The sequence below is a fragment of the Macaca nemestrina genome, chromosome 4, assembly GCF_043159975.1.
Source record: "Macaca nemestrina isolate mMacNem1 chromosome 4, mMacNem.hap1, whole genome shotgun sequence".
In the NCBI taxonomy this organism is placed as follows: domain Eukaryota; kingdom Metazoa; phylum Chordata; class Mammalia; order Primates; family Cercopithecidae; genus Macaca; species Macaca nemestrina.
This window is the reverse complement of record NC_092128.1, coordinates 130890373-130915973: the sequence shown is the minus strand read 5'-3', so window position 1 is coordinate 130915973 and position 25601 is coordinate 130890373. Positions and strand designations below refer to the sequence as shown.

The 25601-nt window shown below is 47.2% G+C and overlaps 1 pseudogene; it reads right to left on the bottom strand.

The window, feature by feature from the left end:
• Nucleotides 1-3135: 3135 nt before the first annotated feature.
• LOC139362495 (putative uncharacterized protein FLJ44672) lies at nucleotides 3136-24968 on the bottom strand (annotated as a pseudogene).
• Between the last annotated feature and the right edge of the window lie 633 nt (nucleotides 24969-25601).

Here is a 25601-nt window from a genome sequence, read left to right as displayed (position 1 = left end):
TGGCGAGGCCGAGTGTAGGTCAAGTCCTGGGCCTGAGGAGGCCGCTCAGAGGCGTGAGTGGGGCTGGGCCTGAAGAGGCCAGTGGCAGGCAGGACGAGCTGGGCCTGGAGAGGCTGACTGGAGGAAGTCTGGCCGCTGGAGAGGCCACGGAGGGGCAGGAGCTGGGCCGGCGGAGGCCGACTGGGCGACGAGTTGGTCCCACAGGGGCCGCCGGGAGCAGGAGCGAGCCCTGGTGAGGCCGACTCGAGGCCAGCGTGGGCCTGCAGAGGCCGCCGGGAGGAGGAGCTGGGCCTGGAGAGGCTGGCTGGAGGAAGTCTGGGGCGTGGAGACGCCGTCGGAGGGCAGGAGCCGGGCCCGGAGAGGCCACCGTGTCGCCCGGCTTCAGGACGTTTGGGGCCTACAAAGGCCGCGGAGCGGGAGCTGGGCCGGAGCCGAGTCCAAAGAGGTTGTCGTGAGGCCGGGACTGGGCCGGCGGCCGCAGCCGGGAGCAGGAGGAGCTGGGCCTGGACGGGAGGCCTGGAGGCCGCAACTGGGCCTGGAGAGGCCAGCCTGAGGAAGGTCCGGGCCCGGGGGGGCCGCCAAAAGGCAAAGGCTGGGCCTGGAAAGGCCGTTCCCCGTGACGATTGAACCGGGCCTAAGGAGGCCACTGGGAGGCAGGAGCGGGGCCCGGCGGAGCTGCCGAAAGGCAGGAGGAGCTCTGGCCTGGGGAGGCCGCAGTCAGGCGAGAGCTGGGCGTGGAGAGTCCGCTGGGAGGCAGAGGCTGGGCCCGTGCAGGCCTTCGGGAGGCAGGAGGCTGGGCCTGGCGAGGCCGACTGGAGGTCAAGTCCTGGGCCTGAGGAGGCCGCCAGATGTAAGTAGCGCGGCCTGGGAAGGCTGCCAAAAGGCCTGAGCGGGGCTGGTCCTGAAAAGCCCAGTGGGAAGCAGGAGGAGCTAGGCCTCTAGAGGCTGGCCTGAGGAAATTCTGGGGCTGGAGAGGCCGCCAAAAGGCAAAGACTTGGCCTGGAAAGGCCATTCCCCGTGTCGAATGGGCTGGGCCTAAAGATTCCACTGGGAGGTAGAAGCGGGGACTGTCGAAGCTACGAAAAGGCCGGAGGAGCTGTGGACTGGGGAGGCCGAAACACCTTCACTGGAGATAGTTTCTGTCCTACAGATGCTGGACGAGGTGTGCAGGAGCTTAGCCAAAAGAAGTCGTTTTTTGTGAGCCAGAAGTTGGGTGTGTATATGCAGCCAGGAGGGAGACCTTGGTCTGAGGAGGCTGCCATGAGGCACAGACTGGGTCTGCAGAGGCCCTCAGGAGTCAGTAGCTAGACCTGGACTGGCCGACTTTAGGATGGTTTGGGCCTGCAGAGATTCCCATGTGGCCTGAAGAGCTTGGGTTGAGGAATTTTTCGGCATATACAGGCCATCAGGAAATGGGCAGGAGCTACGTCCACAGAGGTTGTTGTCTGGCTGAAGTTGGGTCTATAAACACAGTCGCAAGGAAGGCCCGGGCCAGTGGAGAACATCACGAGGCAGCAAATGGGTCTGGTGAGTCCGACATGAGGACGTTCTGGGCCTTGGGAAGCACAGGGCAAAACTGGGCCTGGAAAATCCGTTATGTAGAATCAGTTCGTCCTAAAGAGGCCACTGGGAGGCAGGAGTTGGGCCTGGAGAGGCTGACTTGAGGCAGTTGTGCACCTGGAGAGTCTACTTAGAGGCAAGAGCCAGGCCTAAAGAGGCTGACGTGAGGTCGATTTTAGCCTGCAGAAGCCTCCAGAAGGCAGGAGTTGGTCCTGGAGAGGCCGAATTGAGGACAATTTGGCTGCTGGGAGGAAGAGCTGGGCCTAGACAGACCGACTGGAGTAATTTGAGGGCATGGAGAGGATACAGAAAAGCAAACGCTCCACCTGGAAAGCCTGCTGTGAGGCATTAGCTTGACCTACACAGCACTGGGAGGCAGGACCTGGGCCCGCAGAGGCTGACTTCAGGATGATTTGGGCCTGCAGAGGCCTTTGGGAGGCAGATCTTGGCCTGGACAGGCTGAATGGAGGAAGTTTTGGGCCTGGAGTATGTGTCAAAAAGCATGTTAAACTAGGAAAGGCCAACAAGACACATGAGCTTGGCCTACAGAGGCCATTGTGAGGCAGGAGCTTCACTTGAGGAGGCCATGATCAGGTGGGCCTGGAAGGGCCACTGTGTGGTAGAGTTTGGGCCTGTGTATGCTCACATGAGGTAGGAGCTGGGTTGGGAGAGGGCAACTTTTGGAGAATTGGGGCCTGCAGAGGCTGCCAGGAGGCAATAGCTATGCCTGGAGAGTCCATCTTTTGGCATGAGCTGGGCCTAAAGGGGCCATTGTGAGGCAGCAGCTGGACTTGTCAAGACTGCTGGGAGACAGGCAGATTTGTGGCCTGGGGAGGCTGCTGTGAGGCAAATGCTCAGTTTTCGGAGGATGTCGTGAGGCAGGGAGAAACTTGGCTTTTTGTAGCTGCCATGAGGGAATAGTTTGATTGCTGAGGCTGCCGGGAGGCCGAAGGTGGGCCTGGAAAGCTTTACTTTAAGAATTCTCTGGCCTACAGAGGCTGCCAGCAACTCGGCAGGAGTTGGGCCAAAGGAAGTTGTTTTGAGGCAGGAAATGGGCCTGTAGATGCAGCCGGGAGAATGAATTCGTCCCAGAGATGCCGAGTTGAGGACATTCCGGGCCTGGACAGGCTGCAAAAGGCAAAATCTGTGCCTGGAAAAGTCGCCATGGGGCATGAGCTTGGCCTAAAGAGGCCATTGGAAGGCAGGAGATGGCCCTGTAGAAGCTGCCGAAAGGCGGGATCTTCACCTGAGGATGCCACATAAGACATGATCTGGGTCTGGAGAGTCCACTGTGAGGCAGAGGCTGGCCTATAGAGTCCGACAGTAGACAGAAGGTGGGCCTAAAAAGGCTGATTTGAGGACGTTTATGGGCTTCAAGAGTCAGTCAGAAGGCAGGCACTGGGCCTGGATAGGGCCTGACAGTCATGAGTTGGGCCTAAACAGGCCAGTGTGAGGGAGGAGCTGTGCCTGTTGAGGCTGCTGGCAGGCAGTCAGAGACTTGGCCTGGGGCAGCTGCCACGAGGCAAGAGCTGGGCCTGGATAGGCTGCCAAGATGCAGGAGCTGGGCCTGGAGAGGCCAATGTGAGGCAAGAGACCAGCCTGTAGAGGCCGACCTGAGGAAGATTTTGGCCTGGAAAGACTGTCGGGGGCAGGAGCTGGGCCTTTTGAGCCTGCTGGGAGGCAGGCAGGAACTTGGCCAAGGATGAACTCCGTTAGGCAAGAGCTGAGCCTGGAGAGGCCATGGTCACGCAGGAGCTGGACCTATTTAAGCTGCTGGGAGGCAGGTTGTGCTGGACAACGAAAGCTTTGGGCCTATAAAGGCTGCCAGGAGCTGGGCAAGAGCTGAGCTGAAAGAGGTTGTTGTAAGGTAGGAGGTGGGCCTGGAGATGCAGCCGGGAGGAAGAGCTGAGCCTGGAGAGGCCCACTTGAGGTAGCCCTGGAGAGGCCCACTTGAGGATGTTCTGGGCCTGGAGATGCTGCCAAAAGGCAAAAGCTGAGCCAGAATGGCCACTGTGAGGCATGAGCTTGCTCTAGAGAGGTCATTGAGAGGCAGGAGCTGGGCCTGCAGAGGCTGCTGAAAGGCAGCAGCTTGGCCTAGGTGACCAGGAAAGTCTCCTGTGAGGCAGAGGTTGAGCCTAGAGAGGCTGACAGGAGGCAGGAGTTGGGCCTGGGATGGCGGACCTGAGAAAGGTCTTGGTCTACAGAAGCTGCCAGGATGCAGGAGCTGGGCCTCGAGAGGCCACCAAGGCATGAGCTGTGCCTAAAGAGGCCAATGCTGGGCAGGAGCTGTGACCCGAGAGGCTGACTTGAGGAAGTTTCAGACACAGACAGCCTGTCGGGGGGCAGGACCTGGGCCTGGACAGGCCACAGTGAGGCATGAGCTGGGCGTAATGAGGTTAGTATGAGGCAGGATCTGGGCCCATCAAAGTGGCCGGGTGGCAGGTAGGAGCTTGTTTGGGGAAGATGTCCGTGAGGCAAAAGCTGGGCCTGGAGAGGCCATTGTCATGTAGGAGCTGGGCCTGTCTAGGCCACTGGGAGGCAGAGGGTGGACCTGGAAAGTTTGACTTGAGGCACTTTTGGGTCTTCAAAGGCCACTAGGAGCTGGGCAGGAGCTGAGTCAAAAGAGGTTGTTCTGAGGCAGGAGTTGGCCTCCAGGCACAGCCAGAAGTAAAAGCGCAGCCTGTAGAGGCCATCTGGGGGCAGCAGCTGGGCCTGGAGAGCCCAACGAAAGGCAGGAGCGGGGCCTTGAGAGGCCGACTTGTGGATATTTTGGGCCTGGATTTTGTGGCCTAGACTTGAGGACATTTGGGCCTCCTGCAAAGAGGCAGGAGCTGGGACTAAAGAGGCCACTGTAAGGCAGGAGCTGGGCCTGTACAGGCTGCCGGGAGTCAGAAGATGGGCCTCAAGAGGCCACTGTAAAACAGGAGCTGGGTCTTGGAAGGTGGCCCTGAGGCAAAAGCTGGCCCTTGAGAGGGCAATGAGAGGCAGGAGCTGGGTCTGGTGAGGTTGACTTGAGAAAGTTCTGGGCCTGGAGAGAAGACTGGGAGGCTGGAGCTGGGCCTAAAGAGGCTGTCGTAACGATGGAGCTGGGCCTGTCGATGCTGTTGTGAGGCAGTAGCCTCATCCGCGGAGACTGCCGTAAGGTAGGGTATGGGCCTAAATAGACCATTGTGAGTCATGAGCTTGGTCTGTAAAGGCCAACTGGAGAAAGTTCTGGGCCTGGAGAGGCTGCCAGGAGGCAAGACCTGGGCCAAAAGATTCAAGCATATTACATTTACATTTATTAGGTACTTTATTTCCATTATTAAATTGTGATATACAGTAAAGTAATTATAGAACTCACCATAATGTAGAATCAGTGGGCATGTTAAGCTTGTTTTCCTGCAACTAGATGGTCCCATCTGAGCGTGACGGGAGAAAGTGACAGATCATTAGGCATTAGATTCTCATAGGGACAGCACAACCTAGATCCCTCGCATGCACGGTTCACAACAGGGTGAGTGCTCCTATGAGAATCTAATGCTGCTGCTGACCTGAGAGAAGGTGGAGCTCAGGCGGGAATGTGAGCAAAGGGGAGTGGCTGTAAATACAGATGAAGCTTCCCTCACTCGACACCACTCACCTCCTGTTGTGTGGCTCCTTACAGCTCCATGGCTCAGGGGTTGGGGACCCCCGCTCAAGTGCATCCAAAGGGACCCTTCCCACACCAGTCTTCATAGCAGTCAAGTGCAGCAACCACTGAGCTCTCAAGGCATGTGCCTCAGTTGGCATTTCATCACAATCAATAGTAAGTGGTAGCTTGAGTCACTGTGAGGTCACTTACCAGAAATCACCAGCATCCCATTTCCCATTGGCAAGGAGCTCAGCACTGTCCCTTGGAAAACCAAACCTATGCCCAAATCCCATTTGTATGGGTTTATCTCCTGGGACCCTTCTGAGCATATTACTCAGAATCCAATCAGGAGACATAAACCACTCAAAACTTTAAAGTGGTAAAATTTAATCCAGAGAATTATTCACTGTAACAGGGGAATAGCATAATGAGAGAACGGCTAGCACCAAGTGAAGAGAACTCTAGAGAAAACAGGACTAGCCCAGGCCAGGCATGGTGGCTCATACCTGAAATTCCAGCAATTTGAGAAGCTAATGCAGGAGGATTGCTTAAGGCCAGGAGCTAGAGACCGGTCTGGACAACACAGTGAGATCCTGTCTCTTTCCAGAAAAAGAAGAAACTTAGCTGGGAGTGGTGGTGCACACTTGTAGTCCCAGCTACTCAGGAAGCTGAAGTTTGAGCCTGGGAGATCAAGGCTGCAGTGAGTCATGATTATGCCACTACAGTCAAGCCTGGATGACAGAGCAAGACCCTGTCTCAAAGAACAAAACAACAACAACAACCATTTACAGACAGAAAAGAAATAGAGTTAATAAGCTAAGGAAAGATGTCAAAATGTAACAAGTAAAGTAATATGAGGTGTTTTACCTATTTAAAATAATCAAACAAAAAATGACTTATTAAATTATAATACCCTGTGCTGGCAAAGGTGCAGTGAAATGGGCACTTTCTTATACTATGAGGGGTATTTAAATTGTATATAAGCCTTCCAGGGTAAAGGTTGACAATTTTTTAAAATAATAGAGACAGGGTCTCACCATACTGCCAAACTGCCTCCTCCAATTCTTGGCATCAAGCAATCCTCCTGTCTTAGCCTCCCAAAGTGCTGAGATTATAGCTGGGAGGCACCCAAAACCTTGTCAATTTACATCAAGGGTAATGAGAATGTCCATTCACCATGACTCACAGTAATCTTATTTCTGGAAATAACTTGGGGTGACAATTCAATCTAAACAAAAGGTCATCTGTACAAACACAGTGAAAATTTGGGAGTACCTGAAGACAGAGTGGTTAACTGAAATAAACAATTATAAGAAATTAAACCATGGTATTAATAGGCATCTGGTAAAAGGTCAGTTGATGTTAGCTGCTACTTTTTTTGTTGTTTTGAGACAGGGTCTCACTCTGTCACCCAGGCTGGAGTGCAGATGCCTGATCATGACTCACTGTAGTCTCAGCCTCCCTGGGCTCAAGCGATCCTCCCACCTCAGCCTCCCAAGTAGCTGGGGCTACAGGAACATGCTTGTAATTCACGTATTTTTCTGTAGGGATGGTGACTCCCTTTGTTTCCGAGGCCTATCTCAAACTCTTAGCCTCAAGCCATCCTCCTGCCTCAGCCTCCCAAAGTGTTGTGATGACCGGTGTAAGCCACCACACCTGGCCAGCTGCTACTTTTATCAGTATTATTATTATTCCACTCAGTTAAAAATTATTTTCAAGGCTATGCAACAGTATGTGTCCTACAGCACAATTGTAAAAACATATACAGTCATTTCTCAGTATACAGACAGAATTAGTTCCAGCCCCCCAATCTCTGCATATACCAAAATCCATGCTTACTCACATTTCGCCGTCACCCCTCTGGAACCCACGTATAGGAAAATTCCAAATATTAGTTGGGCATAGTGGCAAGCACCTATAGTCTCAGCCACATGGGAGGCCGAGATGGGAGGATCGCTTGAGCCTGGGAGGTTGAGGCTGCAGTCAACTGTGATAGCACTACCACACTCCAGCCTGGACAACAGAGCAAGACACTGTCTCAGAAACAAAACAAAACAAACAGGTTAGAAATTGTAACGAGGTCTGTTGGGCAAAATTCCATATAAGCAAAGTATAAATTAATGAAGCAAATGGTGATAAATTAGTACGACTGACTTTCTGGAGTTTGACAATAAAGGTAAGAAATATGCAAAACAGACAGAGGGTAAAAAAAGAAATTAGGAAAGCATTCTACATGTTTAATAGGAAGACACTGGTCATGTTCATGCAGCAGCAGTACGTCACGATATGACATACCTTGAAGAGAAGTTAACAGATGAGGAAGTTGATAAAAGTGATCACAGAAGCAAAATACTGATAGTGATAGTCAAGTAAACCACAAACAATTTCCATAATTGATGTCAGCAAAGTGGGAATATTGTACAGTGTGTGTTGAAGTTCCCATACAACATTGTTTATTTACCTTTTGTTTGTTTGTAAGGAACATATATACTAAAAGTTCTTTTTGTTGTCAAAAGAATATGTGTGAATAAGCCACTTGAACTTATTCTTCTGTTTGTCTACTTTTATCTTCCTGCCATCATCCCACAGCCTTACTTTAGAAATTTTTTATTTTTTTAGAAAATTGAACAAGTGCTCGTTGTGGTGGCTCATACCTCTAGGATGGGTGGCAGGGGTAGAAGGGTCACTTGAAGTCAGGAGTTTGACAGCAGCCAGGCCAACAAAGTGAGGCTCCACATCTACAAAACAATTTAAAAATTAGCCAAGTGTCGTCATGTATACCTACAGTCCCAGCTACTCAGGAGGCTGAAGCAGGAGGATCCTTAGCCCAGGAGTTCAAGGCTGCAGTGAACTGTGGTAGCACCACTATACTCCACCCTGGGTGACAGGGTGAGACCTCATCTCCTAAAACAAAAAAAGAAAGAAAAAAAATAGTTCAAGTAGCAAGTTGTATGTGACTTACTCTGAATATTTCTAAACTAGAAGTTCTCAGTCTTTTGGGGCCTAGCATCCCTTTACATTTTTTAACTTTATTGAAGATATCTAAAACTATTTCTTTATATAAATAGTTACATTAAAACTAGACAATAAAATTTTTAAAATATCATTCATCTCGTATTAATAAAGCCATTACATGTTGATATAATACAAGACAAAATTTAAAAAATATTTTTAATTACATATTAATAATAAAATCATTACATGTTGATATAATACTTTTTATTTTTTTTTGAGACAAAGTCTCTCTCTTTTGCCCAGGCTAGAGTGAAGTGGTGTGATTTCAGCTCACTGAAGCCTCCACCTCCTGGGCTCAAGCCATCTTCCTGCCTCAGCTCCCCAGCAGGTGGTACCATGCCTGGCTATTTTTAAAATTTTTTTTGTAGAGTGAGAGGTCTTGCTATGTTGCCCAAGCTGGCCTCAAACTCCTGACCTCAAGTGATTTGCCCATCTCAGCCTCTGGAGTAGCTGAAACTACAAGTGCACATTACCATGCCCAGCTACATTTATTTTATTAAATTTTGAAAAATATTTTTTGTAAAGAGTAGGTCTTGCTATGTTGCCCAGGCTGGTCTTGAACTCCTGCCCTTAAAAGATACTCCCATCTCTGCTTCCCAAACAGCTGGGACTACAGGCATGAGCCACTGCAATGAGCCTGAAGAGACTTCTTTAATCTAGCATCCCACACTTGGCAGGACTGGGAAAGGCAGTAGTGTTTTTTTAAATTTCTTAATAGTTCAGTAAGAATCAAACTCAACCTTGACCCATGCCTTCTGTCACACCCCACATCCAGTCTGTCAGGAAATCCTGTTGACTATCTTCAGCATGTACTGAAGATCCCCACCCAGCAACTCCCAGGCCACCTCCCCTACTTCTCTCCTCTGACCATCTCTCACCACTACCATGACCCTGGTCAGGACCAAAATCATCTCCCACCTGGACGTTGCCACAGTTTGGCCCCCATGCTTCTACCCAAATCTTCCCACAGTCTTTCTCAACTCAGCAGCCAGAGAATGCTTTTAAACCGGGAGACAGATCATGTCGCCTCTCTGCTTAGAACCCTCCTGCAGTTCCCATCTGAGTCAGAGTCAAAGCCAAAGCCCTAGCAATAACCTCCTGGGGCTTACGTGATCTGTACTGATCCCCACCCAGCAAATCCCTGGCCCCCTCCCCTAATTCTCTCCCTTGCTCCTTCTGCTCCACTGGCCTCCTTCTAGAGCCTCAGACACACCTCGGACACTTTGTTCTGTTGTTTCTGCCTACAATCCTCTTCCCTCAGCACCTTGGCCAGCTCCTTCCCCTCCTTCAACTCTTTGCTCACTTTTCACTTAGGAGGCCACCCCTGACCACTCTATTTAACATTGCCATCTGTCCCCATGCTCACCATGCTCATTTCTTCTTTCTTTTCTGTCTCCTTTGTTTCCTTCTTTTTTTCAAGATCTCACTCTGTCACCAAGGCTGGAGTGCAGTGGCGCAGTCACAGCTCACTGCAACCTGAAATTTCCAGGCTCAAATTTCCAGGCTCAAGCAATCCTCCCACCTCAGCCTCCCGAGTAGCTGGGACTACAGGTACATGCCATCATGGCTGGTTAATTTTTTCAGTATTTTATTTTATTTTGAGACAGAATTTCAGTCTTCTTGCCCAGGCTAGAGTGTAATGGAGTAATCCTGGCTCACTGTAACCTCCACCTCCCAAATTCAAGTGATTCTCCTACCTCAGCCTCCCAAGTAGCTGGGATTACAGGAACATGCCACCATGCCCAACTAATTTTTGTATTTTTAGTAGAGACGGGGTTTCGCAATGTTGGCCAGGCTTGTCTTGAACTCCTGACCTCAGGTGATCTGCCTGCCTTGACCTCCCAAAGTGCTGGAATTACAGGCGTGAGCCACCATACCTGGCCAATTTTTCTCATTTTTTGTAGAGACAAGGTCTTACTATGTTGCCTAGGCTGGTCTTGAACTCCTGGCCTCAAGTGATCCTCCTGCCTAAATTCCTAAAGTGCTGGGATTACTGGTATTAGCCATCATGCCTGGATTCATGTTCATTTCTTCTTGCTGCTGCAACATAGTTTGCAGTTTCCTACATTTAGTGGCTTAAAACACCACAAATCTACCATCTTATAGTTCTCGGGGCCAGAAGGCCAAACTAGGTCTATTAAGGCTAAAGTCAAGGTGTCAGCAGGGCTGCATTCCTTCTGGAGACTAGAAAGTGCTCCCTTGGCTTTTCCAGCTTCTAGAAGCCACCCTCATTCCTTAGATCATGGCCCCTGACTCCCATCTTCAAAGCCAGAAGTGAAGCATCTTCAAATCTCCCTCTCTTACCTCTGCTTCCATCACCACATCTCCTGCTCCACTTCTGAATCTCCTACTCTCTTTCTTTCATAAAGACCCTGTGATTGCTGGGCATGGTGGCTCCCACCCACAATCCCAACACTTTGGGAGGTCAAGGCAGGAGGAACACTTGAGGCCTGAAGTTTGAAACTAGCCTGAACAACATAGTGAGACCCCACCTCTAGAAAAAAAAATATTAGCCACACATGGTGGTGTGCGCCTGTAGTCCCAGCTACTCGAGAGGCTGAGGTGAGACAATCGATTTCACCCAGCAGTTTGAGATCAGCCTGGGTGACACAACTAAATCTCATCTCTACAAGGATGAGGTGGGAGGATCACTTGAGCCCAGGAATTTGTGGCCAGCCTGGGCAATACAACAAGACCCCATCTGGCCAACACGGCCAAACTGGCCAACATGGTGAAACTCCGACTCTACAAAAATGAGCTGGGCATAGGTGACATGCAAGTGTAATCCCAGCTACTTGGGAGGCTGAGGAGGGAGGATCGCTTGATCACAGGAGATCAAAGCTATAATGAGCTATGATTATGATCACATCACTGCACTCCAGCCTGGATGACACAGGGAGATTCTGTCTCAAAAAAAAGAAAAGAAATATATATTTAATCTCTGTCCCTGGTTTCTGGCACACAGCTTCTAAAGCTCTTACAAACACCTCAGTGATAGATGTGATAGGAGTATCTTTTGTTTTAATATTTGGTCTTGGTCCCAGGTTTCTAACACAAGAGCATCTAAGAACTTTGGGATCTCCAGCATGGTAAGAATGCATTTGGGGATATTGTTGAGATGACTGGGTGACTGCAAGCTCCTAGATTTCTTCAGGAGGAGGGCTGATTGCCAGAGGAAGCAACCACATGATTAGAGGCTTGGAACTTTCAGCCTCATGCACTGAACTCCAGGAGGAAGAGGGGCTGGAGACTGACTTAATCACCAACAGCCAAAGATTTTGTCAATCATGCTTGCACAATAAAGCCTACATAAACACCCTGAGCAGGGTTTAAAGAGCTTCCAGGGTTGCTGAACACAGATGCTGGGAGGGTGGCCTGCTCAACAGAGGGCATGGGAGCGCTGTGCCCCTCCTAACTTACCTTGCCCTGGGCATCTTCCTTTTTTTTTGAGACAGGGTCTGGCTCTTTTGTCCAAGCTAGAGTGCAGTGGCACAATCTCAGTTCACTGTAATCTAAGCCTCCCCAGTCCCCAGCTCAAGGCGTCCTCTCATCTCAGCTTCCCTAGTAGTTGGAACTCTAGGGGCACAACACAACATCCGGTTATTGTTATTATTTTTTATTTTTTGTAGAGACCGTTTTCACCATGTTGCCCAGGCTGGTCTGAAACTCCTGAGTTTAAGCAATCCTCCCACCTCGGCCTCCCAAAGTGGTGAGATAACAGGCGTGAGCCACCGCATCCAGCATGTTCATCTCTTTCATTGGTTGTTTCTGAGATGTATCCTTTACAATGAACCAGTAATAGGAAATGAACTGGCCAGGTGCGGTGGCTCACATCTGTAATCCCAGCACTTCAAGAGGCTGAGGTGGGAGGATCACTTGAGACTAGGAATTTATGGCCAGCCTGGGCAACACAACAAGACCCCATCTATGCAAAAAAATAAAAGAAATTAGCCAGATGTGGTGGTACAGGCATGTCTCAGCTACTAGGGAGGCTGAGGTAGGAGAACCACTGGAGCCCAGGCAGTCAAGGCTACAGTAAGCTATGACTGCACCACTGCACACCAGCCTGGGCAACAAAATAAGAGCCTCTCTCTTGGAAAAAGAAAAAAAGAAAATAAACTTTTTCTGAGTTCTGTAAACTATTCTAGCAAATTATTAAACCCAAGAAGAGAGTTATGGGAACCCCTGATTTGTAACAGGTTGGTCAAAAGTACAGGTGACAACCTAGGACTTGCCACTGGCATCTGAAGTGAGGATGGTCTCGTGGGACTGAGCCCCTAACTTGTGGGGTCTGTGCTAACACCAGGTAGTGTCAGAATAAAATCGTGGGATACCCAGTTAATATCCAGAGCATTGGTGAATTTGGTGTAGAAACTCTATACATACATTCAGTTGGAAGTGTGTGAGTAGAGACAAATACGGGCTTTTCTTTCACCTGTCTACCTGCTTAACTGCATAGAAGAGGCAATACGTGGTGCTCAAGCAAGCATTAAAGTCAGACCAGACCCAACATTTGACTCAGTCTTAACATCCAGGTGAGCTTAGGCAAATCACTCATTATTTCTAACTCTTCATCACTTCATTCATAAAATGGGGATAACTGTGGCACCTACCTGTGATTCTGTGAGAATTAATGAAATATTATGCTTGGTGTTATTGTGATCATTATACTATCCAAACTATCTGACAAGGACTGTGATGGATGATAACATCAAAACATTAGAAACTGTAGTCAGGTCTCCCAGGCAAAATTCCATCCAAGCAAATTACTGTCTCTACAAAGCATTCCTGCTACACTTAATTCACCATTCCCTGAACAAAATGTGCCATCTTCATTGTCCAGGTCTGTACAGTGCTGGTTTCCCTGCCTGAGCAGCTCACTCCATCCTATTCCAGCCCATTCTTCATCCCTCCACCTCCCCCTTCCCTCCCCACTCTCATATAACTCTTCCTCATCTTTCAGGACTTGGCTTCAAGGGTCACCTTAACTGGAAGCTTCTCTCACTGTCCAAAAGAGCCTCCCACTGCACTTGATGCATGCACTATCATTTGATCATTTTTGAGTTATAGTCCAAGTCTTTTTGTACCTGAATAACATGTTGCCCAGTCAGTCTCTCTTCCTGGATTCAGAAGTCTTTCATGGTAGATCCAGCTGGAAGTGACAAAAAGACATTCTTTTGAAATAAAGGGATGACACAGACAGACGTAAGTTCTTAAACGTCTTAAATGGTATGTGAAAATTAAACAAAATTCAAAGACTTGTGGGGAACACTTAGGAGGGAAAGTTACTGGGAATGTCATAAAGGGTTAATTTGTATTTTATTTTATTTTTTGAGACATTATTTTTATTTTATTTTTTATTTTCTGTCACCTAGGCTGGAGAGCAGTGGTGTAACCAGGGCTCACTGCAGCCTCGACCACCTGGGCTCAAGTAATCTCACTTAATTTTTATTTGGTTTAAGAAACAGTCTTGGTTGAGGGTGGTGGCTTATGCCTGTAATCTCAGCACTTTGGGAGGCTGAGAGGTATATTACTTGAGACCAGGACTTTGAGATCAGCCTGGGCAATATATTAAGACCCTGTCTCTACCAAAAACACAGAGTAAATGTGTGGAAGACAATTTTTCCACAGACTGGGAGTGGAGGGAATAATTTCAGGATGATTGAAGCGCATTACATATATTGTGCACTTTATATCTGTTATTACTACATTGTAATATATAATGAAATAATTCTACAACTCACTATAATGTAGACTCAGTGGGATCTCTGAGCTTGTTTTCCTGCAACGACACTGTCCATCTAGGGTGATGGGAGACAGTGATAGAACATCAGGCATTAGATTCTCATAAGGAGTGCACAACCTAGATCCCTCACATGCACACTTCACAACAGGGTTTGTGCTTCTATGAGAATCGAATGCTGCTGCTCATCTGACAGGACATGGAGCTCAGGTGGTCATACAAGCGATAGGAGGGGCTAGAAATACAGATGAAGTTTCCCCTCACTCGCCTGCTGCTCACCTCTGGTTCTATGGCCCTGTGGTTGGAGACCGCTGCTCAAGTGCATTCGAAAGGATCCATCCCATGCCATTCTTCAGAGTCATCTTTACTGCGGCAGTGGTCAACTGTAGCACCCCTAAGCTCGCAGGGCATATGCTTCACCGGGCATTTCACCACAATCAACAGTAAGTGGTAGCTTGAGTTATTGTGAGGTCACTTCCTGGAAATCACCAGCATCCTATATCCCATTAGGAAGGAGTTCAGCACTGTTCCATGGATAACCAAACCTATTCCCAAATCCTATCTGTGTGGGTCTATCTCCTGGTACCCTTCCTAGCATCAATTCTGTATTTGTAGGAGTCTAATCAGGAGACACGATCAACTCAAAAGTTTAAACTAGAATGAGCAAGGTGGATCACACCTGTAATCTCAGCACTTTGGGAGGCCAAGGTGGGTGGATTGTTTGAGCTCAGGAGTTTGAGAACAGTCTGGGAAACATGGCAAAACCCCATCTCTACAAAAAACACAAAAATTAGCTCAGTGTGGTGGCACTTACCTGTAATCCCAGCTACATGGGAGGCTGAGGCAGAATTGCTTGAGCTTGGCAGGTGGAGGCTGCAGTGAGCAGAGGTTGTGCCACTGCACTCCAGCCTGGGTGACAGCGTGAGACCCAGCATCAAAAAGAAAAAAATACATATATGTCAATTTAATATAAAAAGTATTAATTTTGGCGAGGCGCAATGGCTCATGCCTGTAATCCCAGCCCTTTGGGAGGCCAAGACAGGCAGATCACCTGAGGTCAGGAGTTCGAGACCAGCCTGACCAACACGGAGAAACCCTGTCTCTACTAAAAATACAAAATTAGCTGGGCATGGTGGCACATGCCTATAATCCCAGCTACTCAGGAGGCTGAGGCAGGAGAATCGCTTGAACCTGGCAGGCAGAGGTTGCGGTGAGCTGAGACAGTGCCATTGCACTCCAGCATGGGCAACAGAGTGAAACTCCATCTCAAAAAAAAAAAAGTATTAACTTCCACAGAGGACCAGCATAATGAGGGACACACTAGCATAAAATAAAGACAACTTTAGAGAATACAGAACTAGTAGAGGTTGGGCATTGTGGATCATGCCTTTAATCCCAGCAATTTGGGAAGCCTAGGCAGGAGGATCGCTGGAGGCCAGGAGTTGGAGACCAGTCAGTGCAACATAATGAGACACTGTGTCTACTGAAAAAAGAAAAATATTAGCCAGGTGTGGTGGTGGTGCATACCTGTAGTTCCAGCTACTTGGGAGTCTGGGGTGGGAGGATCCCTTGAGCCTGGGAAGTCTACACTACAGTGAGCCAAGATCATGCCACTGCACTCCAGCCTGGGTGAACAGAGTGAGACCCTGTCTCAGAAAAAGAAAAGAAAGTGTTAATTCCCCTGTGGGAATCTCCTCTTCTCCTGCCCTCTCAAGAACCTCACTTGTCAGTTCTTCCTCCCACTTTCCTGTATCTTTAACCTATCCCCCCATCATTTAAATTTCTCAAACTTCTTCTATTTTAAAAACCTCTCATTTAAATTTAAATTTAAATTTAAATTTCTCAAACTTCTTTTATCATTTAAATTTCTCAAACTTCTTCTATTTTAAAAACCTCTCCCTAAACTCAGTGAGAGGTCTCCTGCACACCCACTGAGCCATCTGTTCCCCCTGGTGCCTTCTCTACAGCAGCCTGAGCCATGTCTCTAATCCATGAATCTCATCACGTTACTCCCCCATTTACATCACTTGTCCTTGTCTTGGAGATTCCTCTTAGAAACCTGAAATATTGGTGTTATTCTCCTACTCACAACCATAGCAACAGCCTTCATAGGCTACGTGCTACCATGAGGCCAAATATCATTCTGAAGTGCCACAGTAATCAAAAACCTACCATCCGCAATCCTGTACATTGGAACCGACCTTGTCCAATGGGTCTGAGGCAGCTACTCAGTTGATAAACCTACCCTAAGTCCAAACTCCTTAACAGCCTCTGCTCTGCCCTGCCTTGCAAGGCAGCCTTACTCCATTTCACCTGCTATGGAGTCCAATTGAGCCTCATCTGTCCCCTGAATGCACTCTTTCTCCTCTGGGAGTCTCTGAAGTGGGTGATACCCTCTGCTTATAATACGCTTCCCCTTAAACCTCTACTCTCTTCCTGGCTAGCTTCGGCTCCTCTGTCACTTGTCCGCTTTGGCATCACCTCCTCACAGAAGACTTCCTTGACTCCCAAGATTCTCAGGAGCATGGCAGGTGAGGTGCTCCTCCCATGAATGGATGGAGATTAGGTTGAGTGTGTTATTCATGCTTAATTCACCAGTGCTTAGCTCAGTACCTGGCACAAAACAGTTACCGTGGTGGCCAAAGTAATAACCCCCACCCCCACCAATTGTTCATGTCCTATGTTACACAGCACAATTACATAGGAAGGGGGAATTAAGAGTGCAGATAAAATTAATGTTGCTAATCAGCTGACCTTAAAACAAGATTATCCTGGAGTATCTAGGAGAGCCCATGTAATTACAAGCATTCTTTAAAAGTGGAAGAGGGAGACAGAAGGTAAAGAACCAGAGACAGTGGGCACAATGGCTCATGCCTGTAATACCAATACTTTGGGAGGCCAAGGCAGGAAAATCCCTTGAGTGCAGGAGTTCAAGGTCAGCTCTGGCAACATAGTGAGGCCCCATCTCTACAAAAAAATCACAACAAGATTCACAGAGTGTCATGGTGCTCACCTGTGGTCCCAGCTACTGGGAAGGCTGATGTGGCAGGATTGCTTGAGTTTGAGGCTACAGTGAGCCGTGATTGGACCACTGAACTCCATCCTGAGTGACAGGGCGAGGTCCTGTTTCTAAAGAAAAAAATGACATTGGGATCAGGGTCCCCTCCATCCTAAGGTGCCTACAAGGCATCTCTCTCTGCAAATGAGTCAACATCATCCTCCAACTCCTCACAGAGTGGAGCAGCAGGAAAACTCCCTCACCTCATTTCTGTGTCACTTGGGAGGTCTGGACAGCCCAATAACCAGCTCCTTGCTGATGAAGCAATCAGGAAATGGCTAGAGTTGAGCTAGGGAGAATTTGGATCCTTCTTTTGGTTCTCAATAGGCAGGGTAGGGGCCTAATTTTTAAATATTCTGTGGAGATGAGGTCTCGCTAGGTTGCCCAGGCTGGTCTAAAACTCCTGGCATCAGGCTGGGCATGATGGCTCATGCTTGTAATTCCAGCACTTTAGGAAGCTAAGGCAGGCAAATCACCTAAAGTCAGGAGTTCGAGACCAGCCTGGCCAATATGGTGAAACTCTGACTCTACTAAAAATATAAAAATTAGCCGGGCAGCAGTGGCGTGTACCTGTAGCCTCAGCTACTTGGGAGAGTGAGGCAGGAGAATCACTTGAACCTGGGAGGCAGAGGTCGCAGTGGGCTGCACCACTGCACTCCACCCTGGGTGACAGAGCAAGCTCTGTCTAAAAAGAAAAAACAAACAAAATCCTGGCATCAACACGTCTTCCTGTCTTAGCCTCCCAATGCCCTGGGATTATACTGTTTCCTATAATTGAAGACACTTGTTCTTATATTGCTTTAAGGTATAAAAAAAAAAAAAAAACATAATGACAAATGTTGGTGAAGGCCAGGCATGGTGGCTCAGCCTGTAATTCTTTTTAAGAATTTTGGGAGGCTGAGGTGGGCAGCTCACTTGAGGCCAGGAGTATGAGACCAGCCTAAGCAACATGGTAAAATCCCATCACTACAAAAAAAATATAAAAATTAGCCCGGCATGGTGGCGTACACCTGTAATTTTCAGCTACTCAGGAGCCTGAGATGAGAGAATCACTTGTGCCTGGGAGGTCAAGGCTGCAGTGAACTGTGATGGCATCATTGCATTGTAGCCTGAGAGACAGAGCAAGCCCCTATCTAGAAAAAAAAAATAATGTCAGTGAAGATGCGGAGGAATTGGAACCCACATACATTACTGGTGGGAACATAAAATCGTGTAATCACTTTGGGTATTTCTTTTCTTGTCATTTTAATTGGATTTTTTTTTTTTAATGAAGACAGGGTTTCACTAACTTGCCCAGGCTGGTCTTGAATTCATGGGCTCAAGCCATCCTCCCAACTGAGCCTCCTGAGTAGCTGGGATTACAACAGGTGTGAGCCATCGCACCCAACTGGTGTAGCCACTTTAGAAAACAGTCTGGCAGTTTCTCAAAAGGCTAAACGTATAGTTATCATATAATGCAACAATTTCACTCCTAGGCATATATCCCAGAAAAATAAAAATATATGTCCACACAAAAACTTGTACAACAATCTTCGTAGCAGCATTATTCACAGTGGCCAAAATATGGAAACAACCCAAATATCCACCAACTGATGAACAGATAAACAAAATGCAGTGTGTCTCTACCATGGAATATTACTCAGCCACAGAAGGAATGAAACATTGATATACACTATGACATAAAGAAACTTTGAAAACATTGTGCTAAGAGGGAAAAAAAAAGCCACAAAAGATCACATATTGTACAATTCCATTTGACCAGATTAGGCAAATCCATAGTGACAAAAAATGAATCAAAGGTTGCCTAAGGCTGGAGGCCAAGGCAGGTGGGGGGAGTAGAAGGTAGTTGCTGAGGGGTATGGATTTCTCTATAGGGTAATAAAAGGTTCTAAAAGTCACTGTGGTGATCGATGCGCAGCTCTCTGAATATTCTAAAACCTACTGAATTGCAGATTTCAATAAATAAAGTGAATGGCATGTGAATAATATTTTAATAAAGCTATTATTTAAAATAATAATAATAGGGGGCTGGGCACAGGTGGTCATGCCTGCCTGTAATCCCAGCACTTTGGGAGGCTGAGGCAGGAGGATCACTTGAGGTCAGGAGTTTTGAGCCCAGTCTGAGCAACCTGGCAAGATCCCATCTCTACGATCAAAAATGAAAAAATTAGCTGGGCATGGTGGCACATGTCTGTAGTCCCAGCTACTTGGGAGACTGAAGTGGGAAAACTGTTTGAGCCCAGGAGTTTGAGGCTACAGTGAACCATGACCATGTCATTGTACTGCAGCCTAACAGAGCAAGACCCTGTCTCTAAAAAGGAAAGAAAACAAATGCAAGTTTGTATCACTTTGTGAGTGTAGCCAAGTTGGAGAAGAAATAGGCAAGAACAAAACAGCACTGAATAAGGAAGGTGAGTGGCTGGTTAGGCTCAGTTGCTAGCTAAGTGGCTTCTAAAAACTTCATTAGTAAAGTTACAGCTCTGGGGACAGTCATGTAGTCAAACAATGAATGCTAAATTCATTACAAATACCCATGGTCTTTCTTCACATGCATTCTAGTGAAAAACTCCTAAGTGCCTAAATAGCAAGTCTGCAAAGATAGCAGCTGTTTATTAAAGACTACGAAAAATAAATGGAGGCCGGGCATGGTGACTCACGTCTGTAATCCCTGCACTTTGGGAGGCTGAGGCAGGCAGATCACCTGAGGTCAGGAGCTTGAGACAAGCCTGGCCAACATGGTGAAACCCTGTCTCCACTAAAAATACAAAAATTAGCAGGGTGTGGTGGCAGGCGCCTGCAATCTCAGCTACTTGGGAGGCTGAAGCAGGAGAATTGCCTGAACCCAGAAGGCAAAGGTTGCAGCCAGCCAAAATCGCACCATTGCACTCCAGCCTAGGTGACAACAGCAAGACTCTATCTTAAAAAAAAAAGAAAAGAAATGGCATCTTCTTCAAGAATGACATAGTATTTCATGATAAAGCTCTAATTTTGCATTTGTTCAAGTATTGATTAGATTTACCCAACATGACACCAATCTTGGATAAAGTGCAAACAACACAATTTCATTTTCTCAATAATCAAAACTGACTAGGTAGTCTAATATCAATTCCGATCTTATTCAAAACTGATCAGATTTAAAAATTACGGAATGATGGAGCAAATAAGATGTTACAACCTGTTCCAAGGGGAATTCCAAAATCCACACATATCTGAGACCATGATGAAATATATTTAATTACTATATTGAAAAATAAACTGATTACATAGCCAACGACAATCAGGCAGGGGTCTCCTCATCCACAGCCACACAAACCCGATCATGCCACTATGTGGTTACAAGGCCTACATAGCCTAGAAGGGACTGGTCTGACTTGAGATTTCATTTGCATTTTGAGACAGCGTCCCCCTGTGTCACCCAGGATGGAGTGCAGTGGTATAATCATAGCTCACTGTAGTCTTGATCAACTGGGCTCAAGAGATGTTCCTGCCTCAGCCGCCCCAATACCTGGGAATACAGGCAAGTACCACCATGTCAGGCTTTTGAAAAAAGATTTTTGCAGAGAGAGAAGTCTTGCTATGTTGCCCAAGCTGGCCTCAAACTCCTAGCCTCAAGAGATCTGCCCACCTCAGCCTCCTGAGTAACTGGGGCCATGGGTACACATCACCATGCCTGGCTATATTTATTTTATTTTATTAAATTTCTTTTATTTTTGTAGAGAGGAGGTCTTGCTATGTTGCCCAGGCTGCTCTCAAACTCATGGCCTTAAAACATACTCCCATCTCTGTCTCTCAAACTGTTGGAACTATAGGTGTGAGCCACTGACCCTGACCTGACTTGGGATTTTTTTTATCCAGCATCCTTTACTTGGTAGGATTGGGAAAGGCAGTAGGGTTTTTAAAAATTAATAATTCAATTAGAATCAAACTCAACCTTGACCCCTGCCTTCCCTCACAGCTCACATCCAGTCTGTCAGGAAATCCTATTGACTGACTTCAACATGTATCCAGGCTCTGACCATCTCTCACCACCACCGTGCACTCGGTCAGGACAACTATCATCTCCCATCAGGATGTTGCCACAGCTTGGCCCCCATGATTCTACCCAAATCTTCCCAGAGTCTTCCTCAACTTGGCAGCCAGGGCGTGCTTTTAAATCAGGAGACAGATCATGTCGCCTCTCTGTTCAGAACCCCTCGGTGGTTGCATTTTAGTCAAAGGCCAAAGCCCCAGCAATAGCATCCCAGGGCTTACGTGATCTGTACTGATTCCAGCCCAGCAACTCCCTGGTCTACTCGCTGACTTCGCTTCCTCTATCTCTTTGCTCCGCTGGCCTCCTTCCAGGGCCTCAGACACACCAGGGAGTTTCCTCCTAATGCCTTTATCCTGTTGACTCAGCCTACAATGCTCTTCCTTCAGCACCTTGGCCAGCTCCATCATCTGCTTCAAACTTTTGCTCAATATTCACTTATGAGGCCAACCCTGATCACTCTACTTAACATTGCCATTTGTCCCCATTCCCACCATGCTCATTTCTTTCTTTCTTTTTGAAACAAGGTCTTGCTTTATTGCTCAGGCTGAAGTACAGTGGTGCAATCACAGCTTACAGCAACCTCAATCTCCCAGGTTTAAACAATCCTCCCGCCTCAGCCTCCCTAGGAACTGAGACCACAGCTGCATGCCACAACACCTGGCTTTTTTTTTTTTTTTTTTTTTTTTTTTGAGACACAGTCTTGGTCGCCCAGGCTGAAGTGCAATGGCGCGATCTCGGCTCACTGCAATATCTGCCTTTTGGGTTCAAGTGATTCTCTGACTCAGCTTCCCGAGTAGCTGGGATTACAGGTACCCATCACCACACCTGGCTGATTTTTGTATTTTTAGTAGAGATGGGGTTTCACCATCTTGGCCAGGTTGGTCTTGAACTTCTGACCTTGTGATTCACCCTCCTCAGCCTCCCAAACTGCAGGGATTACAAATGAGAGCCACCACGCCTAGCCTTTAAAAAAATTTTTTTTAAGACATGAGGTCTCATTATGTTGCCCAGGCTAGTCTTAAGCTCCTGGGCTCAAGTGATCCTCCCAACTCAGCCTCCTAACATCCTGGGATTATAGGTGTGAGCAACTGTAACATGAAGCCCTGGCTTCATGTTCATTTTTTCTTGCTGCTACAACAAAATACCCTACATTTAGTGCCTTCAAACACCATAAATCTACCATCTTACCGTTCTAGGGGCCAGAAGCCCAACTAGGTCTATTAAGGCTAAAGTCAGGTGTCAGAGGGGCTGCATTCCTTCTGGAGGCTCTAGAGAGAATGTGCTCCCTTGCCTTTTCCAGCTTCTAGAAGCCACCCCCAATCTTTGACTCACATTGAAGATGGCCCCTGATGCCATATTCAAGGCCAGAAGTGCAGCATCTTCAAATCTCCCTCTCTGACCTCTTCTTCCATCACCACATCTCCTTCTCTAATTCTGACTCTCTTATCTCCTTCTTTCTCTTATAAAGATCCTTGTGATTGGTGGGCATGGGGGCTCCCATCTGTAATCCCAACACTTTGGGAGGCCAAAGAGGAAGGAATGTTTGAGGTCAAGAGTTTGAGATCAGCCTAGGGAACATAGGAAGACCCTGCCTTTACAAAATTAAAATTAAAATCAGCTGGACATGGTGATGCACGCCTGTAGTTCCAGCTATTGGACAGGCTAAGGTGGAGGATCGCGTTAGCCTAGGAAGTCAAGGCTGCAGTGAGCTATGATCACATCACTGCACTCCAGCCTCAGTGGCAGAGTGAGACTCTGTCTCAAATATAAGAAAAGAAATATATATTTAGAAGCTCTATGCCCCTGGTTCCTGGCATAGAGCTTCTAAAGCTCTTATAAAGCCCTTAGTGACAAAGGTAATAGGAGCATTTTCTCTTTTGATATTTAGTCTTAGTCCCAGGTTCCTGACACAAGAGCCTCTAAGGGCTTTCAGATCTGCAGCATGGTAAGAATGCATGTGGGATGCTGTTGAACTGACAGAGTGGCTGCAAGCTCCTAGACTGCTTCAGAAGGAGGGCTGGCTGCCAGAGGAACCAACCGCATTTTTTTTTTTTTTTTTTTTTTTTTGAGACGGAGTCTCGCTCTGTCGCCCAGGCTGGAGTGCAATGGCACAATCTCAGCTCACTGCAACCTCCGCCTCCTGGGTTCAAGCAATTCTCCTGCCTCAGTCTCCTGAGTAGCTGGAATTATAGGGATGTGCCATAACGCCCAGCTAATTTTTGTTATTTTTAGTAGAGACGGGGTTTCACCATGTTGGTCAGGCTGGTCTCAAACTCCTGACCTCAAGTGAATCACATGCCTTGGCCTCCCAAACTGCTAGAATTATAGGCGTGAATTGCCGCGCCCGGCCCCAACCACATTTTTTGAGGCTTGGAACTTTCAGCCTCACCTGCTGAACTCCAGGAGGCAAAAGGAACTGGAGATTGACTTAACTACCAATGGCCAATGATTTTATCAATCATGCCTCCATAAAAGCCCAAACAGCAGGGTTTGGAGAGCTTCCACATTGCTGAACACAAGGAGGTCCTGGGAGGGTGGCATGCCCAACAGAGGGCATGGAAGCTCTGTGCCCCTCCCCACTTACCTTGTCCTGTGCATCTCTTTCATTGGCTGTTCCTGAGATAGAGCCTTTACATTAAGCCAGTAATAGAAAATAAGCTGGCACATGCGGTGGTTCATGCTTGTAATCCCAGGACTCTGGAAGGCAGAGGTGGGCGGAATCACTTGAGCTTAGGAAGAGCTTGGGAAACATAAGAAGACCCCATCTATACAAAAAATAAATTAGCCAGATGTGGTGGTGGGAACTCTGTAATTCCAGCTCCTTGAGAGGCTGAAGCAGGAGAATCACTTCAGCCCTGGAGGTTGAGGCTTCAATGAGCTATGACTGCACCATTGCACACCAGCCTGGACAACAGAGTGAGGCCCTGTCTCTTAAAAAAAAAAAGAAAAGAAAAGAAAAGAAAAAAAATCCTGCTTTTCTAAGTTCTGTGTCATGGGAAACCCTGATTTCTAACTGGTTGGTCGAAATACAGGTGACAACCTAGGACTTGCAATTGGCATCTGAAGTGAGGGTGGTCTCGTGGGACTGAGCCCCTAACCTGTGAGGTCTGCATTAACCCGAGGTAGTATCGGAATGGAATTGTGGAATACGCAGTTGGTATCCAGAGAGTTGGAGAATTGGTGTAGAAACTCCACACACACATTTGGTCAGAAGCATGTGAGTAGAGAGAAACATGAGTTCTTCTCTTACCTGTCTACCTACTTAACTGCATAGGAGAGACAATGCACGGTGCTCATGAACAAGGCAAGCATTAAAGTCAGACCAGACCTAACATATGACTCATTCTTAATAACCAGGTGAGCTTGGGCAAATCGCTCATTAACCCCAAGTCTTCATCATTTTGTGCATATAATGGGGATAACTGTGGCACCTACCTGTTTTTGTGAGAATTAATGAAATATTATGCTTGATGTTATTGTGATCATCATACTGTTTGACAAGGACAGTGATGCATGATAACATCAAAAACTTAGAAACTGTAATGAGGTCTCAGGCAAAATTCCAGACAAGCAAATGACCATTTCTCCAAAGCATTCCTGCCACACTTAATTCACCATTCTCTGAACAAAATGTGCCATCTTCATTGTTCAGGTCTGTACAGTGCTGGTTTCCCTGCCTGGGCTGCTCACTCCATCCCATCCCAGCCCATTCCCCATCCTTTCACCTCCCCCTTCCCTCCCCACTCTCATACAACTCTCTTTCATCTTTCAGGACCTGGCTTCAATGTCACCTTAACTGGAAGCTTCTCTCACCCTCCAGAAGAGCTTCTCACTGCACTTGATGCATGCACTATCATTTGATCATTTTTGAGTTACAGTGCAAGTCTTTTTGTATCTGAATAACATGTTGCCCAGTCAGTCTCTCTTCCTGGACTCTGAAGTCTTTCATGGTAGATCCAGCTGGAAGTGACAAAAAGACATTCTTTAAAAAAAAAAAAAAAAGAGGGATGACACAGACAGACATCAGTACTTAAAAAGTTTTAAATGGTATGTGAAAAGCAAACAAAATTCAAGGGCTTCTAGGAGAAACGTAAGAGGGAACGTCTTACTGGGAAATATGATAGAAGGTTAAATTTAATTTAATTTAATTTTATTTTATTTTATTTTATTTTTATATTTTATTTTATTTTTAGGGAAAGGATCTTGCTCTATTGCCTAGGCTGGACTGCAGTGGTGCAATCACAGTTAACTGCAGCCTCAACCTCCATGGTTCGAGCAATATTCCCATCTAATTTTTATTTTGTTTAAGAAATGCAGTCTTGCTCTTACCAAAGCTAAAGTGTAGTGGTGTGATCATAGCTTACTGCAGCCTCAACCTTCTAGGCTCAAGTGATCCTCCAGTCTTAGCCTCCCCAGTAGCTGGGACTACAGGTGTACAGTGCAATGTGTAGCTCATTTTTTTTTTTTAAATTTTTAGTAGAGACAAAGTGTCGCTATGTGGACCAGGCTGGTGGTGATCTCCCACACTCAGGCAGTTCTCCCATCTCAACCTTCCAAAGTGCTGGGATTACAGGTGTGAGCT